This window comes from Camarhynchus parvulus, chromosome 4 (genome assembly GCF_901933205.1).
Source record: "Camarhynchus parvulus chromosome 4, STF_HiC, whole genome shotgun sequence".
Lineage (NCBI taxonomy): Eukaryota > Metazoa > Chordata > Aves > Passeriformes > Thraupidae > Camarhynchus > Camarhynchus parvulus.
The window spans coordinates 1,275,677-1,292,378 of record NC_044574.1 but is presented as its reverse complement, the minus strand read 5'-3'; positions in this window follow the sequence as shown (position 1 = coordinate 1,292,378).

The window sequence follows — 16,702 nt, the reverse complement described above, 5'->3', positions numbered from 1 at the left end:
CGGGGGGCACCGGGAGCCTTCCCCCGACACCCTCGGCACCCCCCTCCCCAGGCGAGGGTCCCCCCGAGATTTAATGCGGGATTGTCTCGTCGGTGTTCAGCCCGAGATCGTGCTCCCCTTGCCACAGCCCCCTGCAGGATTTGATCCGCTCGGGATCGGCCCCCCGATATTCAATAAATCCTTGGTCCTTTCCCCCTTGCCACAGCCCCCTGCAGGATTTGATCCACTCGGGATCGGCCCCCCCGATCTTCAATAAATCCTTGGTCCTTTTCCCTTTGCCCCCCCGCCCCGGGATTGTCCCCCCAATATTTAATCCTTCATCACTCTCCCCTTGCCATACCCCCCCTTATTTAATCCTTAATTTGCCCCCCCCCCCCAATATTTAATCCATGATCCTCCTCTTGCCACAGCCCCCTCCTGGATTTGATCCATTTGGGATTGTCCCCCCAATATTCAATCCTTGATCACTCCCCCCTTACCACACCCCCCCTTAATTTGCCCCCTCAATATTTAATCCCCCTCAATATTTAATCCTTGATTTTACCCCCTCAATATTTAATCCTTGATTTTACCCCCCCAATATTTAATCCTTGATTTTACCCTCCCCCAATATTTAATCCTTGATTTTACCCTCCCCCCAATATTTAATCCTTGATTTTACCCTCCCCCCAATATTTAATCCTTGATTTTACCCCCCCCCCCAATATTTCAATATTTAACCCTCGATCATTTTCTCCTGGCAAAAATCCCCCCCCACAAACGCCCCCCAGGATTTAATCCTCGGTTGTTTCCCCTATAACAGGCTTCTCCCGATATTTAATCATTGATTGCCCCCCCCAATATTTAACACTCGATCATTTTGCCCTGGCAAAAATTCCCCCCCCCCCCCCATTTAACCCCTTCATCGCTCCCCCCTCACCACAACGCCCCGATATTTGACCCCGACTCCCCCTCGTGATGATCCCCCCAAATTTAACCCTCAATCATTTTCCCCCCATGTTTAATCCCTGATAATTCCCCCATATTTAACCCTTCACGACTTTCCCTCCCCCCCACATTTAAGCCCCAATTCCCCCTTTCCTCCCCCAGTATTTAACCCTTAACGCTGCCCCCGGCAAAAATCTCTTCCCCCAATCAGTTCCCCCCTTTTCAATGACCCTCCCCCCTAATTAATCCCCTAATTATTTTCCCCTGTCCGTGATTTCCCCCTCTGCCCCCACCCAGGCACAGAGTTATCCCCAAACCTGACATTCATTCACCCCAATCACTGATTTTCCCCCCCAATAATTTCTCCCTGTCTGCTGATGCTCCCCTTCCATCATTTCCTCCTGGCAATAACTTCCCTCCCCCTCTGACGATCCTGACCCACCCTCATTTCTCCCATTATTTCCCAGATTTCCCCCATTACGGAATTGCCCCCTTGCAATTACACACCCCCCCCCTTGCATTAATCCTAAACACCCTCCCCTAATTACCGGTGATAATTAACCTCGCAATGATTTCCTCAGTGCCCCCACCACATTTTGGGGTCTTGCTCTATTTTATTCTATTAGAAGGGGGGGGGGGATTTTCCTGCTCGCCCTCCCCGCTGCTTCCCAGGCCAGGCTGGGTGACGCCGCTTTTCCCAGGGGTGTCCCCATTGTCCGGGAGGCTCCAACCCCCCCAAAATTCCCTTATTCCCCCCCGCTTCACCCCGGGATGGCAGCAGGTACCGGGGCCGCCCGCTCGCAGCCACGCATTTGCTTCAGATTACAGGAAAAACAAAAGTTCTTTGAGTTCCCCCTTCCCCTGCGCCCCCTCCCCGCCCCTCCCCGCCTGGCTCCGCTCTGTTCCCGCTGGGATCGCAGGGAACGGGGGCGGGGGTCCCCTCACCCCTTTTATTTTTGGGGTGACCCCGGGGGGGATCCAGGCTGGTCCCCCTCCCCCGCATCCCCCCCGAGGGACGGGATCCCCCCAGATCACCCCAATTCCCGCATGCTCGCACCCCCAGCCCCTCCACCCCCCTCCCCATCCATGGGGGGATGGAGACCCTCCCCCCGAAAATCACATCCCATGGGAATTCCCGTCACCATCCCGGCGCGGGGACCCCTCCTCTCCCCCCGCGGGTGCCCCCAGGGTGGGATCGGTCCCTGTGGGGCGGGGATCCCCTCCCGGGGCCGGCGCATCCCGGCCCGGAGCCCCCCGAGCCCCGCGGGCCCCGCGCCCCCCCCGCGCCCGCCGCTCACTCCCGGCCCGACGGCCCCACCCGGTGGCGGCCGCGGGCACTGCAGGGGCGGCAGGTGGAGGTGGCCCTGTCCCCTCCCTGTCCCTCCTGTCCCTCCCTGTCCCCCCTGTCCCGCCCCCTCCTCCCCGCCGGGTGTCCCCGGGCTCGGCCCCACTCGCTTCTCCAAAGCATCTTCCCGAAACACCTTCCCAAAGCGTCTTCCTCAATCTCTCACACAAATCTCACAATTTCAAAGCATCTTCCCGAGAAACAGTCCCAAAAAACCTTCCCCTTCCCGAAAAACATTCCCAAAAACTTTCCCCTTCCCGAAAAACATTCCCAGAACACCTCCCTGTCCCCTCCCTGTCGCGCCCCCTCCTCCCCGCCGGATGTCCCTCGGCTCGGCCCCAATCGATTCTCCAAAGCATCTCCCCGAAACACCTTCCCAAAAAACCTTCCCCAAGCGTCTTCCTGAATCTCTCACACAAACTTCCCCATCCCAAAGCACCTTCCTGAAAAACGTTCCCTAAAAAACCTTCCCCTACCTAAAATCATTTCCAAAAAACCTTCCCAAAGCGTCTTCCTGAAACTCTCACACAAATCTCCCAATTTCAAAGCACCTTCCCAAAAAACATTCCCCAAAAAACCTTCCCAAAGCAGCTTCCTGAAGCCCCTTCCCAAAATATCTTCCCCAAATTCTTGCCCAGAGTGACTCCCAAAAGGATTTTCCCAAAGCACCTCACACTCTCCCAATGCACCTTCCCAAAACACCATCCCAAAGCTTTTTCCCAGAAACTGTTCCCAAAGCATCTTCCCCAAAGTTTTTCCCAAAGAATGTTCCTAAAACATCTGCTCCAGGCACCTCATATCTTCCCCAAAAACTTCCCCAAAAACCTTCCCCAAAAACCTTCCCAACACTTCCTGGAGCCCCTTCCCAAATCATCTTCCCCCAAATCCTGCTCCAAGCACCTCACACCTTCCCAAAACTCCTTCCCAAAACTCCTTCCCAAAATGATCCGTGACCCCAGTGGAGAACACCCCCTGGAATTCCCAGCCTTCCCTCCTCCTTTCTTTTCCATGGAAAAATCCATCCCTGCTCCCCAAAGCGGCAGAATTCCTGTCCCAAAATCTTCCCAAGTGTGTGGAAAAGCCCCTCTGAGGAGCAGGGAAAGGGGCGGGGATGAGCCACCAGCACAGAATTCCGTAAGAATTTTATGGAAATGTCTAAAATTTATTTTCCTGCTACTGGAAATTCAAGGAGAAAGTGGGAAAGCCTAAAAATAAAATGTTTGTGGGGTTAAAAGGGTTTCTGTTGGAGCAGATTCCCACCCTCTGGAGGTAAATCCAGGCTTTTCCAAGGTCGGACCTGGAGCCCAAGCTGGGTCCGTGGGATGCAGCCACAGCATTCCCAAATTTTCCTGGAGCCTGGGGAGTTTTGTGCTCCCCAAACAAAGCCAAGGGGCCGTGAAATCACAAATGGGGTGGAGAAAGCACCGGGGGAGCGACAATTCCAGAGGGGAGAGGGGAGATGGCACCCCTGGATCTCCCATCAGGAATGGGAATCCCGGGATCTCCTCCCCCAGGATGGGTTTGGGGCTGAACCACCCCCAAATCCCGGGGTTCAATCCCGCTTTTCCCACGGGGTTGGACCCCGGAGTCCAATTTTATGACACAAACAAGACCCTGAGTTCCTACCTTGGGAAAAACATGGAATTCCAGGAGGGAACCACCTTCCTGTAGGAGAAGCTCCCTCCAGGTTCTCCCTCTGCCTGAGCCATAAAGCACCAAAATTCCCTTTTTCCCCCCCCAAATTTCCTGGGATTTTTCCGTGCCAGGAATGGGCAATGCTCTCCCTGCAGCTCCTGAAATTCCCAGTGCTGTTCAATTCCAGCTGGAGAGAGCAGCAGAGAGTCCCGGAGGTTGCACCCCGAGCAGCATTCCCGGGATTTCCCCATTCCCAGGGAACCTGGGGAAGCTCTGCCCCTCCCCAGCTCATCCCAAAGGAGGTGCTGGGGTCTCTCCCTGCGCACAGAACTTCCCGCTGGGAATTTCCCTTCCCTGTTTTCCTCTCCCTGGCGCAGGCAGCTGCACCCCCATCGGCCGCACGGACGGATTGGATTCCCTGAGAAAATTCCAGAGGCGCTTCCAGGTAACATTCCTTTTTAATTCCTTTTTTTATTTTTTTCCTTTTCCAAAACCCCTTCTAAAATCATCATTTATTTTTCTCCTTCTCTGAGGCTTTCTCACATCCCTTCCCTTTTTTTTTTGCCCCACACCCCAATTTCCCCTTTCCTCATCCAGGCAAAACATTCCCAAAGGGCAAACTGGGAAAAACTTGGAAGGCAGAGGTGGAATTTTCAATTTTCATGTCTCACTCCATTACTCTTTTTTTTTTTTTTTTTTTACCTCATCCCATATGTAATTTCAAAAATTTAATTTAAAAAACCCTCAATTCATCCAAATCTCTTTAATTTTCCAGCCGAGATTTCCTAATAATGATCCATTAGGATTGTCGATCCCGTTTTTTCGCTTTGATTGCGGGGTTTATTTCCATTAATTAATATTAATTAACGGTTTCAGAGCTGATTTAATAATTGGGATGCGCCACAAGCTCCTGTCCTGCTCTCATCCACCTGCAGAGGTGGAGCTCAGGAGGGCAGAATCCAGGGAATTTTACATTCCAGGGGAATCCCAGCTCCAGCCCCTTTGGAATTGAACTGCTGCCGCTTCCAGGCTGATAATGAGGAGCAGGGAAAACCCTGATATGAAAATCAGGGAATTCCAGATCGGAATCAGGGAATTCCAACCCCATGCCCTGGGCAGGGGCAACTTCCACAATCCCAGGGACTTATATCCAAAAATATTTCATTTTTTAAACTCCTCTTCCAATTTTATTGAATTCTTGCTCCCAAATCTCCAACTAGATTTTTTTTTTTTTAACCAAACCTTCAACTTGGAATTTTTGCATCCAGACTTTCAACCTGATTTTATTCTTCTTGCAGCCAAACTTCCAGCTGGGATTTTTTGCACCCAAGCCCCACACTGGAATTTTTTGCAGCCGAATTCCAACTTCTTCCCCTTACCCCCTAAACTTCCCAATTGATTTTTGCCCCTTTCTCAGTTTTGCTCTTTTTCCCCCCAAAACTCTGCTGGGGTTTCGGGAGCCGCTGGAAGCAGAATTCCACCGCTTCCCACAGCCGGGAGCAGGCCCTCATTCCTGGTTTGAGGCTTTCCATCCCAAAATACTTTTCAAACCAGGCGCCTTTCCATCCCTGCGCTGAAATTTGGGAATTGTCATCACGGCTTTTCCCACCCTCTGGATGAACAAACAACCACCACCCTCTTGGGAAATCCCGTGGGGAGCGCCGCGGATATTCCAGGATTTCGGGCGCGGTCGGATGCGGCAGCGCCCCAAACCCCAAACCCCCGTCTGGAAAAATCCCTGGGAAGAAAATCCGGATTATTTTCGCCACTCACCCAACCTCCAGGCCCACGTTGGCCCCGGCGGCCGCTTCCCACTCCCGGGAAAACCCGGAGCGTTTTATAGCGTGGGAGCCGCGGTGGTCCCCGCCCACAGGGGGAAAGTGCCGCTGGAAAATGAGGATTCCCAAGGATTTAGGGATGATGACAATGTCAAGCTTCCCTCCCCGAGCCTCCGGCCTCGGCTCCATCACCCCGCTCCCAAAATCCCGCTTTGTAAATTCCAAGGGCTCCAAGAGATTCTTCAGTAGGAGCTCCCCCACTTTTACCCCTCCTGGGGGTTTTCCTTCCTTTTCCCTTTTTCCCCTCTTCTTTTCCTTATTTTTTTCCTCTTCTTTTCCTTATTTTTTTCCTTTTCTTTTTCTTCTTTTTTCCCTCCTATTTTTCTTTTTTAAATTATTTTCCCCCTTTTTTTCCCCCTTCATTTTTGTGCCCTCTTTTCCTTATTCTTCTTTATCCCTTTTTTCTTTCTTCTTTTTTCCCCTCGTTTAGTCCCTTCTTTTCCTTTTCTTTTTTTCTCCTTTATCTATTTTTCCTTTTTTTCCTTATTTCCCCTTCATTTCCTCCTTATTTTTATTTATTTTATTTATTCTTTTTATTCTTCTTTTTCTCCCTCATCACCTTTTTTCTTATTCCCCCCTCATTTCTCCCTTCTTTTTATTCTTCTTTTTATCCTTTATTTTCTTTTTCCCCTTCATTATTTGATCATTTCCCCCTTCTTTCTTCTCCTTTCCCCCTCATTTTTCTTCTTTTTCCCCCTCTTTTCTCTCATTTTTCCCCACTCTATTTTTCCCTTTTTTTCCCCTCTTATTTTTCCCCTTTCCCCCCTTTTATTTTCCCTTTTTGCCCTCTTATTTTCCCCCTTTTTCCACCCTTTTTTTTCCTTTTTTTCCCCCCTTTTTCTCCTTTTTTTTTTTTCTGAAAAGCCTTCAAAACCCAAATGTTTCTGCCCGGAGTTTATCAAATTACATTTGGGGACAAAGAGCTAAAGTGCATTTTCTTGAGGGCTTTGACAATTGGGGGAGCCAGCAAGGAAATGAAAAGAATGACAGAAAACCAAAGGCTTTTGTCGGATGCAGATCGGGAAAAGCCGCCCTTGGGGGCGCCCTTTCTTTCTCTTTTCCTTGGATTTCCTTCCCACTTTCTTTTCCCAGGTGTTAAACTCGGGGCTGTGGGGAAAAGCATGGAAAACCCCTTTGGACTGGGGGGGTGTTAGAACGCTTAAATTCAGATTTTTTCCTGTTTTTTTTTTTTTTTTTTAACAAAATGCCAGTGTTTCAAAGGAAAATGAAGCCCCTTTGGAAATGTGAAGCTCCGAGATAATGACCGGATCGCTCCAGGACTGGATGGGAACAGGTGATGCTTTTTTCCTTCCTTTCTTGTTCCCATCCGTCCTTTGTTCCATAGGAGACCGAGGAGAGACAGAAACGAGATCATTTTGATATTCCCCCTTTTTGTGCATCCGCCTTTTCCCGAGGAGCGCGGACGCGCCTTGGGCCCGCTCCAGGCGCCGCCAGAGCGGGGATGCAGCAGAGCCGCCAAAAAACCCCGTTAAAACCCCATTAAAACCCCATTAAAACCCCACCAAAACCCCGTTAAAACCCCACCAAAACCCCATTAAAACCCCGTTAAAACCCCACCAAAACCCCACTAAAACCCCACCAAAACCCCATTAAAACCCCATTAAAATCCCACCAAAACCCCACAAAAACCCCATTAAAGTCCCACCAAAACCCCCCCAAAACTCAACTTTTGATCTCTTAACTATCCAAAAGTGGCCGGTTGTTCTGGGGCTGTCCTGACCCCGAGCTCCGTTTGGGCCCTCAGGAAGATGCTCCAGGGACAGCCCAACCCAAATCCAAAGAAATCCCTCTAAAAACGGGATTTTCCTGCTGGGTTTCAGTGGGATTTTACTCCACTTTTTTTTGGGGCTTCATGATAAATGGAGCCCAACCTGATTTATCCCGGTTCCAGATCCCTTTTCCTGCAATTTGTGGCCGCTCTCAGCCCCTTTCCTCCCCAAAATCCTTCAGTTCCTCCTCCAAACCCAATCCCAAGGCAACAATCCCCTCGGAGCATCCCAAATCCCAAAGCCCTGGCAGAAATCCCCGTGGGGGCACAGGGAAACTTTTGAGCTTCTGTTCCATTTTTTTTTCCCCAAATAGGAGAATTTTGCAGGATTTTCCTCTCACTTCTGGGTCAGATTAGCGGTGATGGAAGTGGGAATATTTTCTGTGAATAATCCCAGGCATCCAGAGTTTCTCCTTAGGGTCTCTTAGTTTGGAATTCTGCTCAGGAAGAAGAGATCCTCTTCCTGAGTATCCCTCTTAAAAATTTTTAATTATTTATTTATTTCAGATAACTTATTTTATCTCCCTTTCTCTGCCAAACATTCCCCCCACAAAAAAATCTTCTTTACCTAACCTGCCAGCACTGCCTGGGATTTATCCTGGTTTCCCAAACAATCTTCCTTTTTTTTAATTTTTTTAATCTGCTACCAGCAAATCCATCCTCCAAAATTTCAGCCCTTTTTCCAACCCATTCAGCTTTGCCCTGGCCTGGATCTCCCAATAATTCCCCAAAAAAAGGTGGGATGTGAGGGGCTTGTGCATCCTTGCAAGGTTCCAGCCTCCACCCTTCTCCAGACCATGGAGAAAATTCCAAAGCCATAACGAGAACCATTTTCCCCCAATCCAGAAGGAGAAGAAACCCCAGGGAATTTTCTCCTTTCGTCCCAACACAAAAATCCAGGGAATGCAATCCAGGGAAAATCCATGGATAAAACATCCATGGATGTTTTTATAAATGGAATTTTGGAGTTGTGGTTGAAAACGTTATTTATATCCCAAATATTTGAGTATAAAACCTGGATAAGGAAGCAAATCCAAGGACCCACAGAATGGGAATATCCCAACGTTTGCTCTCTCCAAATCCAGGATTTCCTCCCTGCAAAAGGGGCTGGGATTGATCCCATTATCCCAAATTTCCATCCTTCTCCCTGTGCTGGAGATTCCCACCTGCTCCCTTCCACCTCTCTGCTCCCATCCCTGTTCCCAACTCATCCCAAAATCCTTGGGGAAAGAGGTTTTTGGATGCCAAGGGCGTTTGTGGAGTGGGGATTCACGGCTGTAGCCGAGCCTGTTTCACCTGCCCATGGCTCCGCTCTCATCCCTGAATCCCGACAGTTTTCCTTGCTGAACCCACTGGGAAAACAGGGAAAAGGGGGGGAGAAAAGAAAGGAAAGGAACCAAACCAAGCCCCAGATGCCAACCTCATCCAGAGGAAATTCCAGGCGGGGTTTGCTGCCGAAGCGAAGGGCTCGGTGCCCTCGGACACCACCCTGAGGTTCCTTTTTCCTCAAAGACTCTCAAAATTCCACTTTTCCCTTTGGGATCTTTCAAAAATTCCGGTTTTTTGGCTCAAACGGCCAAAATTTTGGGCCCATCCTCGGTGAGGGAGCCCCCCAACCACCCCACATGCCAAAGAGCCTTAAAAAGAGGGAAAAACCTCTGGAATGAGGCCCTGGAGCAAAGATGTCATCCTGAGGACAGAGGCGGCCCTGAAAAGCGGGATTGGGAAGGGGTGGGAGCCTGATCCATGTGGAATAAGTGGGATTTTTATCAAAGCAAGAAGGGATTTTCTCCTCCATTCCCAGAAAAAGTGAGGGAAGTTTGTGAGTGAGGAAGGGATTGGGGAAGAGGAAGAAAAGAGAGTTTTCCAGATCAAATTTTTCCTGGTTTGGGGAAGTTTTGGGAAGTCTGGGGGAGTTTTCCGCTTCCCTTAATGATGTGGAATGAAGCTGAAAGCACCACGTCTCTGTACCTTCCCAAAATCCTTCGTCACCTTTCCAACAGAGCCACGCTGCATCTTCCAAACCACTGATGGGGCCTTGTGGTTCCAAGGAAACACAACGGCCCCATGGAAATTCATGGAATAAATCGGGATATCGCTCTTGGGTTCCAAAACGCACACAGGAGAGGTTTCTCACATCCAGAAACACACAGGAAAAGGTTTTTCCAGGTGATCCTTAGGATCTCTGAGTTCCAGGACGGTTTTCCCATTCCTCTCACAGAGTTTTGTTTTCCTGAAAGGAAAACTTCCCTTCCTTTTAGGAAAACTCAGAAATTTCCATTATTTATAGGAAAACTCACAGAAAATTCCCTTCCTTTTAGGAAAACTCAGACATTTCCATTATTTTTAGAAAAACTCATAGAAATTCCCTTCCTTTTAAAGAAAAATCACAGAAACTTCCTTTCTTTTAAAGAAAAATCACAGAAACTTCCTTTTCTTTTTTGGAAAATTGCTTTAAAATCAAAATCAATCCATGCTCCCAGTAAAAACTCAGGGGTATAAATTTGTATTTAATTTGAGCCACTTTCAGGATTTCTACAAGGCAAAACCCATTATCCTGCATGGGATATCCCAGATTGAGGATGGGAAGAGAAACCAGGAGATTTTTAGGAGAAAAACCCCATTTTCCTGCATGGAATATCTCATATTGAAGATGGGAAGGGAAACTGGGAGTTTTTCTATGAGGCAAACCCCATTTTCCTGTGTGGAATATCCCACATTGAGGATGGAAAGGGAAATTAGGATTTTAAGGAACAAGCGGGGTGCTGGTGTGGGATAATGGGGGCGGTTGCCCCCTTTAAACATCCTCAACCCAAATAAATCCCCAAATGAGCCTCAGACATTCCAGATGAGGAGACCTCAGGGCGAATCCTTCGCCCAGCGTTTTCCAGGGATCCAGGATCTGGGCAGGAAGACGTTAACATTTGAAAATGAGGAGGTACCTGCTCCTCCTTGCACAAACCCCCTCGGTCAGAGCTCATTTGCATTCATTAAGAGCCCGGGGTGATTAGCAGAGCCCTCCCCCCTCACCTGCCCTGCAAGGTCCCTCTCTCCGCTGGAGCTCCAGGACTGAGGCCGATCGGGTGACAGAGCAAAGAATTCGCTCTGAAAGAAGATTCATCCCCAGGGTCCCGCGCGGAGGCCTCGGAAGAGGCGGCCCCGCGGATTTGGGAGGCTCCGCTGCACCGGGATGTGCCCAGGTTCTCCCAGCCCTGCTGCCGCCCATGGAGAGGGACATGGGGGTGATTACCAGGATGATTGGGAATTTTCTCCTGCCTGTTGTGTCCTTGCCTTGGCGTGGGAGATGGGGCCTCAATATTGGCATGAGTTGAGTGTCTGCTTCCTGAGGCCATCCCCATCTCCCTGGGGCTATTCCCAGCTCCTTGAGGCCATTTCCATCTCCTTGAGGCCATTCCCATCTCCCCTAAGCCATCCCCGTCTCCCCCAGGCCATCCCTGTTTCCTTGAGACCACTCCCATCTCCCTGAGGCCATCCCTCTCCCCGAGGCCATCCCCCTGAGGCCATCCCCGTCTCCCCGAGGCCATTTCCATCACCGTGACACCATTCCCGTTTCCATGAGGCTGTTCCCATCTCCCCGAGGCTGTCCCCATCTCCTTGAAGCCATTCCCGTCTCCCCCAGGCCATTCCCGTTCCCTTGAGACCATTCCCCTCTCCATGAGGCCACCCCCATCTCCATGAGGCCACCCCCATTTCCTTGAGGCCATCCCTGTGGCCCTGAGGCCATTCCTGTCTCTCCAAGGCCATCCCCATCACCCCAAGGCCCATCTCCATGAGGCCATCTCCTTGAGACCATTCCCATCTCCATGAGGCCGTTCCTATCTTCATGAGGCCATTCCTGTCTCCCTGAGGCCACTCCCATCTCCCCAAGGTCATGCCCATCTCCCCGAGGCCATCCCTGTGGCCCCGAGGCCATTCCCATTTCCTTGAGGCCATTCCTGTCTCCTTGAAGCCATTCCCATCTCCCCCAGGCCATTCCCCTCTCCCCAAGGCCACCCCTGTCTCCCCCAGGCCATCCCCATTTCCATGAGACCATCCCCATCACCCCGAGGCCATCCCCATTTCCATGAGGCCATCCCAGTCACCCCGAGGCCATCCCCATCACCCCGAGGCCATCCCCATCACCCCGAGGCCATCCCCTGAGGCCATCCCCATCACCCCAGGCCATCCCCATTTCCATGAGGCCATCCCTGTCTCCCTGAGGGTCTCCAGGAGGGCCAGGATGCTTTCCCAGATCCAGGATCAGGGATGGGAATTGCCGCCGGTGCTCCCTGCTCAGGCTCAGTGCCGGGACACTCACAGAGCACAACAGCCCAGGGATGGGGGATTTAAAACCAGACCCTGATCCTGAATTTCCAGATCCCAAACATGGGTGTGGGAGCAAGGATGGACCCATGGGCACTTCAATCCCTGGGATCAGGATGGGAATTGCTACCAGTGCTCCCCGCTTGGGCTCAGCGCCGGGATACTCACAAAGGCCGGAGACGAAGGGCTGGCACTTCCAGGGATGGGCTGGCGTTTCCAGGGATGGATCCCAATGCTCCGAGCTGCCGTAAAATCCCCGGGATGTCCCTGTCCCGCTCCATTGTCCACCTCTGGCACGAGACGGTTCTCATTAAGGCCTGCAATTGATCTCCTGGCTTTGAAGGAAACAAGAAAGGAGGAACAAATCCAACGGGATCCTCCTTCCTCCGGCCCAGGGGAACAAATCTGGCTTTCATTTCTTTTCCTTTTGTCGTTCCAGTCAGGATTTCACTTTAACGATGCTGCCATCCCCGTCCCTCTTTTTCTGCTCCTCGAGAAACAGGGAACTCTCCCCTCTGCTTTCCATGTTCCCTGCCTTTGTTCTCCATGCTTGATTTATGAAAGGACTTTTCCCTCCCCAAATCCTTCGTTTTGGGAGTCGAGGACTCCCAAAATCGGTGGTTCCCACCCCGGAGTTCAGAAGAGCCACGCTGGGACTCGCTCAGATGTTCCTGACTGGCTCTAAATATTCCAGCTCCTCTGGGAAGGTGCCGGAGGGCCACACCTTTGGAGCCATCCGGAATGGTTTTGGGAAGGAGCTCCGGGATGGTTTTGATTCCCAGTTCTTCCTGAAGAAAATCCACTCCAGCCCAGGAATAATTCACACCCAAACAGGTAGGGAGAGGGATCCAGCGGGATTGATTTCTCCAGGATTGATTAAATCCTGCATGGAAGCCCTGTGGAAAACCTGGGAGAGACGATGGAAGTCACCTCCTTTCCCTGACCTCACTGGTGGTGAAAAAAATAAATATAAAAAAATAAATCCTGGTGGTGCCCATGGAGAAGCTGCTCTGAGGGAATGTGATGAGGACATCTGGAAAAAAAAAAATGAGGATTTAGGGATTAAGGTGGGGAAAGGTATGGAGCATAATGGTCTTTTAATCAGCAAAGAGACCAAACTCAAGGTCTTTTAAGCAGAAGTTTTTTTTTTTATTTTTTTCACTTGGCACCGGCATCAAAAATTTATTAAAAGGGCCTGGTTAAATATCTCATTAATGAAGATGAACGAGGCCCCAGATTTGTTTTTAAGCACTTCAAAGCCGTTTTTCTTCTGACCTCCCAAAGTGTGAGTGTGTAGGGGGATCTCAGTGCCTTCAAATGTTCCTTTTTTCTGGAATTTTACAGCAGCTTTAACCGATTTCAGTGCTGGAGCTGCTGCTGCTGCTCGCCCTGGGAGGGAGAGCTCGGGCTGGGACATGAGGAAAATCCGTTTGGTGGTGCAGGAACATCCCAGGGATCTGAGGGGCTGCTCTGCACATCCCAAGGCTCCATCCCATGGGAGATGGATTGAGCTGGGATTGAGCCGGCTCCTTCCTGCTGGGAGCGCCTGGGAAGGAACAGCTCTGGGGATGAGGGATCTCAGCCCCCTAAAATCCCAGCTGGTCCTTCCCCGCATGGAAAACTGGGAAGGGAGCAGGTTATCCCACCATTCCACGATCCAGGCATTCCAGTCTGGGACAACCTTGCCATGGAATCATGGAATGGTTTGAGTGGGAAGGGAGCTAAAAGCCCTGCCATGGGCAGGGACACCTCCCACTGTCCCAGGTGGATCCAGCCTGGCCTTGGGCACTGCCAGGGATCCAGGGGCAGCCCCAGCAAATCTGGGAATTCCAGCCCAGCCAGGAATTCCTTGCCAAGATGCCAGCCCAATCTCCCCTTTCCCAGTGGGAGCCATTCCCTGGCTCCTGTCCCTGCAGGCCTTGTCCCCAGTCCCTCTCCAGCTCTCCTGCAGCCCCTGCAGGCACTCTGAGGATTCCCTGGAATTTTCCCTTCTCCAGGGGAACATTCCCAGCTCTCCCAGCCTGGCTCCAGAGCAGAGGGACTCCAGAATCCTGGAATGGTTTGGGTGGGAAGGGACTTTAAATCCCATCCCATTCCCATCCCATTCTATGAACAGGGACACCTCCCACCATCCCAGGGTGTTCCAAGCCCCAGCGTCCAACTTGGCCTTGGGATCCAGGGGTAGCCACAGCAAATCTGGGAATTCTCACCTTCACAGGGAAGAATTCCATCCCAAATCCAACCTAAATCTCCCCAATTCCAGTTTAAATCCGTCCCTCCTTGCCCTGGGACCAGGTCGAAGGGGGCAAGCTCCGAGCTCCCATTAACGGGGCCAAACCCTTGGGCTGCCCCACAGATTCCAACTCCAATCCAAAACAATCCCAAGCCCCAGGTTCAAAATACCCCAGAATCTTAAATAAAAATCACATCCCAGAATCCCAAGCCCCACATACAAAATACCCTAGAATCTTGAGCCCAAATAAAAAACATCCCAGAATCCCAAGCCCCAGTTACAAAATACCCCAGAATCTCAAATAAAAAACACATCCCAGAATCTCAAGCCCCACGTACAAAATACCCCAGAGTCTCAAGCCCAAATATAAAAACCACCACAGGATCTCAAGCCCCAGGTAAAAAATACTCCAGAATCTCAAATAAAAAACACATCCCAGAATCCCGAGCCCCAAAATAAAACCCATCCCAGCTCCTGCACAGACTGGGGATGGGAGGAGCTGGGCCACAGATGGGTTTTTGATACACAGCCCCAGAGAAGCTCCTGGCTGCCTTGTTTGAAGAAGGATGGCGTTAAAATCACCCTCCCCATTACCCGACACTAATGGGGCTCAGTGCATTATTCCTATCAAAGTGCAATTTGCATTTACAAAGGGATCCCGGGAAGTGATGGATGGGGAAGGAATGGAGAAAGCCTTGTAAAGCCTTGGAGCGTGCTCACGGTGGAGGAACTTCCCGGCACCAGGCGCTTTTCCCTGCACCTTCCCCTCCACCCCAGCCCGTGACGTCGGCTGGAATGAGCATTCCGGCCCTCGTCTTTCACCCCACAGCCCATCAATAAAAGCTGGAAGAGCTGGAGGAGTGGGAATACTCATTTATCTTCATTAGGACTCTGGCCAGCTCCTCTGATCACCACGTCGGCGTCGCCGGGGAGAGAAAAAGCTACTGTTCCTTTTTGCCTGGATTCCCGGCCCACACACCCGAGCAGGGAGCTGGGATCCCACTCAGCACCTGCCCTGGGCAAAGGGAAAACGGGATTTTGGGGGGATTTCCCTCCTCTCTGCTCCTTCACGGAAGCAGAGCTCCGGGAGAGCAGTGGGGAGAGACGAGGAAAAAACAAATTAATGCCAGGAGATTCCATCAGGCAGGGAGATGAAAGAGGAGGAGCCCTGTCAGACAGGCAGAAGGTGGAGTGGGAGGCTTGGGAATGATCCTGGGCAGGGCCAGGAGCTGGACTCGATGATCCCTGGGGTCCCTTCCCACTCAGCACATTCCATGACTCCGTGATCTGTGGCTCAAGGATCTTAAAGGGATGAAAGAAGCTCTGGCCCCAAAGCTCAGCCCCGAAATCCCCAAATCCCCACATTCCCAAAGCTCAGCCCCCAAATCCCCAAATCCCCACATTCCCAAAGCTCAGCCCCCAAATCCCCAAATGCCCACATTCCCAAAGCTCAGCCCCCAAATCCCCACATTCCCAACTTGCACTGCCGGTTTAGAGGTCCCATTTTGGATAAGGGGGATAATTTTGTGAAAGGCATTTCATCCTCCCTGCCCTTCCCGAGGTTTCCTCACAGGGACAAGCGGAAAGTCCCCTCCAATCCCCTCCGAACCTCGCTGGGATGCTGAGGGACAGATCCGGCTGCTGCTGTCCTCAGGGATGTCCCACATCCTCCCTGGACACCATCCTGCCTCTTCCCATGAAGGACATTCCTGGGAGATGGTCCTGGGGTCATGGAATGACCAGAGGTTCCAAATTCCTTCCAAAGCCATCGGCAGCTCGTGGAAAATTCTCCCAGTGCCTGTCCAGAGGACTTCTCTTGGCATCTAAGAGACGTCACCTGGAAGGGGACAGCATCCTTGAGGGATCCCAATGGAAAAGTGACACTGGGGCAGGGTAGGGGGTCCATCCCACCCGTGTGGATCCATAAATGAGGCATCTGGTCCAGGATGGCTCTTTGGGATTCCCTGGGACTCTGGGAGATGGAGGCACCTCCAAGATCCAGGGCTCAGCAGGGCAGGAGCTGTCCTCCCATGGAAGTGACCGTGCCTCGGGATGGGATGGATCTCCTGAAAAAGTGCCTCGGGATGGGATGGATCTCCTGGAAAAGTGCCTTGGGATGGGATGGATCTCCTGGAAAAGTGGCTTGGGATGGGATGGATCTCCTGGAAGTGCCTTGGGATGGGTTTCCTGGAAGTGCCTCAGGGATGGGATGGGTCTCCTGGAAGTGCCCTGGGACGGGATGGGATGGGATGGGATGGATCTCCTGGAAGTGCCTCGGGATGGGATGGGATGGGATGGGATGGGATGGGATGGGATGGCATGGCATGGCATGGCATGGCATGGCATGGCATGGATCTCCTAGAAGTTCCTCATGGCCTGGAACAGCCCAACTCCATGGCAGTAGGAAAGATAAGGAGGGATGAACTTGGCTGATCCACTCTGGGCTGGGTAAAGGAAGGCTGGGAAAACCCCTGGTGGAGCCAGGACATTCGCTGGGAAGACACCGAGATCCCCAGACATTCCTCCTGGCTGGACACAGACATTCCACCTGTCCAGGCTCCCTCAGTGCCCTCACCCCGCCCTGGCCCCCTGAAATCCCACAGGTGAATCCC